This window comes from Echinops telfairi, unplaced genomic scaffold (assembly GCF_000313985.2).
Source record: "Echinops telfairi isolate 266 unplaced genomic scaffold, ASM31398v2 ScPeMD7_3;HRSCAF=10, whole genome shotgun sequence".
Lineage (NCBI taxonomy): Eukaryota > Metazoa > Chordata > Mammalia > Afrosoricida > Tenrecidae > Echinops > Echinops telfairi.
Genome location: NW_022103899.1, coordinates 9178803 through 9183011, shown reverse-complemented (window position 1 = coordinate 9183011; position 4209 = coordinate 9178803). Strand labels below are relative to the sequence as shown.

The 4209-nt window shown below is 41.4% G+C and overlaps 1 pseudogene; it reads right to left on the bottom strand.

The window, feature by feature from the left end:
- LOC101649167 overlaps positions 1–1274 on the bottom strand; it is a 10836-nt pseudogene extending 9562 nt beyond the window's left edge.
- Positions 1275–4209: the final 2935 nt, after the last annotated feature.

Genomic DNA, 4209 nt, shown 5'->3' with positions numbered 1-4209 from the left:
TGAGAAAATAACGCAAGAAGCTGGATTATATGAAGATGAATGTGGCATCAGGATCAGAGGATGGCTTATTGCCTGCTTGCTGGAAGTCAGGAGGACTTGAAGCACTAGCTGATGAAGATCAGGATTGCAGCCTTCAGGATTGCAGCCTTCTTTACAACTCATTGTAAAGAAAACAAACATCCTTGCAAGTAGACTAATTGGTTACATCATGATAAATAGGGAAACGTTTGAAATTGTCAAGATTTCATATTGCTTGTATCCACAATCAATACTCATGATAGCAGCAGTCAAGGAATCAAAGGACACATTGCATTTGCATATATATGCTGCACAAGACCTCCTTAAAAGTGTTGAAGAACAAGGATGCTACTTGGAGGACTGAGATACCTCTAATCCAAGACATGGTATTTTCAATCTCCTTTTATATATGTGAAAGTTGAACATTTAGTAAGTAAGATAGTAAAAGAATGAATGCATTTGGATTATGATGCTGGAAAAGAATATTGAAATTACCATGGACTGCCAAATCTGTCTGGCAAGAAGTATAGCCACAGTGCGTCTTAGAACAAGGATGGGAAGACTTCATCTCAGGTACCTGGGACATTTTACCCATAGAGGCCAGTCCCGGGAGAAAGACATCATGTGTGGTAAAGTAGCGGGGCAGCAAAAAAAGAGGAAGACCATTAGCAAAATAGATTAATACAGCGGCTACATCAATGAGCTCAAATAAAACAATAATTGTGATGATGGAGCAGTATAAAGGTGTAGAGTTCTGTTATACAAAGGGTAGCTATAATGTGGAACCAAACAAAAATAAAAAAGAGTAAGATAATAAATTTCTGCTTGTTCAAAAAAAAAAAAAAAGGCATCTTCAAATCCCTGTGGGCTCCCGGCTGAGGATTCAATGAACGGAATCCCATCGCTTGTTTTGAGTCAACTGCCCTTGTTTCCTTCCAGCACCATTGGCACATCATCTGAGTCTTTTTCTCATTTAACTTGCTCCCTGCAGAGGTTAATCTCTGCAAATGATTTGCTATTATTGGTGGCAAACACACAGAGGAAGCCTTCGCCTGTCCTCAGGGCACTTCACGCTTGTCCAGCTACGTCCAGGATGTCCAGCAGGGAGGACTCACCATCCATAACCACTTGCTTTCAGTATGAGTCCTTTGGAGTGGGATCATACTCGTCCACAAGTGGTTCTGGATTAGCTGGATTGTCAAAGCGCTTTTCCCAACACCTCCTGCTGCAAACAGCACCAGTTTGTACTCAGTCATCTCACATCAGTAAGGACTTCAAGCTCTTCTGCCCTTGGTATCAGCTCCTCTTTTTACCCCTCCCCCTCCCACCCTCCCACCCTTGTGAGCCCTTGATCATTTATCAATAATTTTTATTTTCATAGTTCACATTATCTGCTGTCTCCTTTCAACCACATTTCTATTATTCATCCCCCTTGCGGGGTTGTACATTAATCATTGTGATTAGTTCCCCTTTTCTCCCCCTTTGCTCCCCACCTTCCCCCTACCCTCCTGGTATCGCTACTCCCATTATTGATCCTGAGGGGTTTCTCTATCCTGGATTCTGCATGTCAAGAGCTCTTATCTGTACCAGTGTACTTGCTGTAGTCTAGCTGGATTTGTAAGGTAGAACTGGGATCATGATAGTGGCGGGGAAGAAGCATTAAAGAACTAGAGCGATGTTGTGTGTTTCATTGATGCTATACTGCACCCTGGTTGGCTCATCCCTTCCTCGTGACCTTTCTGTGAGGGGACAACCAATTGTCTACAGATGGGCCTTGGGGCTCCATTCTGACCTGCCTCATTCACATCAGAATGGTTGTTTTGGTTCTTCTGATACCTGACACCTGATCCCATCAACATCTCATGATCACACAGGTTAGTGTGCTTCTCCCATGTGGCCTTTGTTGCTTCCCTGCCAGATGGCAGTTTGTTTAATTTCAAGCTTTTAAGACCCCAGACGCTATATCTTGCAATAGTCAGGCACCATCAGCTTTCTTCACCACATTAGCTTATGCTGATTATGCACCCATTTTGTCTTCAGTAATAGTGTCTGGAAGGTGAACATCACAGAATGCCAGGTTATCGAACAAAGTGTTGTTGCATTGAGGGAGGACTTGAGTCGAGGCACAATGTCTCTGTGCTTCCTTAACATTTAACCTATAAATATATGTACACAGACCTATATCCCTATCACTATATATAAATATGTTTACATATGTACATGCCTATGTTTATAGCTATATAAATGTCTTTTGCCTCCTACTTCTTTCCTCTATTTCTTTTTACTTTTCTCCTGTCCCACTATCACCTTTGACCGTCATTTGGCTGTTTACTTCCCCTTGGCTACATTCCACTTGATCCAATCCCACCAGGTGTTCTACACACTCCTCGCCATTGATTTTAGATCTCTGCTGTTCCCTTGTCCCTGGGTTTATTGGCTCCCCCTCCCTTACCCTCTCCCTTGTCTCCCTAGAACCATCAGTCCTGCTGTTTTCTCCTTGGGATTTTTTATCTGGCCTATCTTAGATAGAGAGACATGGAAAAGGAAGAAGGAAAATCAAAAAGGACCTATAAATAGTTCCAGGTCTGTCTGCTGACCCTTCCCTCTGAGTCTGAAGTCTATTGTCAGGATTCCTTGGGGATTTCGTTGCTTTGTTCCCCTTGCTGCTCTGTTGCATGCCCTTTGTGTTTCACCCCTGTGTTAGTCTGGGTTGACTAGAGAAACAAATTCATAGACACGCATATGGGTGTAAGAAAGAGCTTTTTTTTTTTTTGAAAGAACTTTTTATCAAAGAGCAATTGTACATTAAGAAAACAACTCAGCTCAGTCCAGGTTTAGCCCGCAAATCTGATATTAGCCCATAGGTCCGTTACCTGTCTAAAAATTCTTCTTCAGACTCACGTAGCACATGCAATGATGCCGAATGCAGGAAGAAAGATACCAGGCCAGTGGGTGGATGGTTTTGTGGATTCAGTAGTAGTGGAAGACTCTCAGTGCTACATGTGTCTCCATGTGACTCCTTCAGCCCCAGGGCTCTAGCATAGCTCCATGTGTCTTGTCAGCAGGAATGTTTCCCAGGGAGAGAGAATATCTGGCCTCCAGTGAGCTATTTATGTCTGTAACGCCTCAAAACAAGGTCATCAAGTGGTAACTTGATTGACAGACTGGACTCCACCCCCTTCACAAGTTGACACCAGATTATGTAGCTACCACAGCCCCAGTGCCCGGGGGGTGGGGGGGGTGTCAATCCAGGCACAATTCCCACACTATGTCTCTGTTGCTGTCCCCTACAGTCATGTGGGTCAGTGAAGGGACATCATGTCTTGTGGAGGGGCTGGTCCTACTGTCCTCTATGTGCCTTGGCTGCTCCAAGCAAGACTGTTGTCCTGGGGGCTTGGTGTAATTTTGTTTCTTTTAGAGCTATCCATACAGGATCAAATTAACAACTCAAGGAGACAGAGGAGAAGCTTAGGAGGCAATGAATTGTCTTATTGGTGGTAGAATAATTTGAAAAGGATAGCAAAAATGGCTGTACAATTCGAAGAATATAATCAATGTAACTGAATTGTGCATGTAGAAATTGTTGAATTTAGCAAAATATATTTTAATGTGTTATGTGAATGTATAATTTTCATTATTTTATGTTACCTATATGAGTAAACAATATTTATAAATATGCCAAAATCCACCTTTTATTACAGTTTTCGATCTGAGTTAATAATCTTAATTCTGCCCCTCACTGAGAATATACCAGCACAGCCTGGAATGAATACAGAGAAAAACAGAACTGCTCTCATAATTTGGGACCTGCTCCCACTGCACAATCTTATAGAAGACATTTTTAAAATAAAACTCAATTAACACAAGTTTGAATGCAAATTTCATTTATGAACACAATGCCTCATATATGAAATTGTCACTGGAGCATTTTGATTATACAACCTCATTAGGCTACATTTGGTGGTTGTTGCACTTATTAATAACTGCAATATAAGAAGAAACAAAAAAACCCAGAAAACTTTATACAAGTTTCTCTAAATATTAACCTTTGGTCTGTCTGTGGACCCCCAATCACCCAAAACAAGTCAGATCTTTTCAAAGCATTGAAAGAGAATTTAGAATATATTCCAGAAATTCAGAGTCTTTTGTGATACACATTGTAAAAAAAAAAAAAAGAAATATCTCCACATA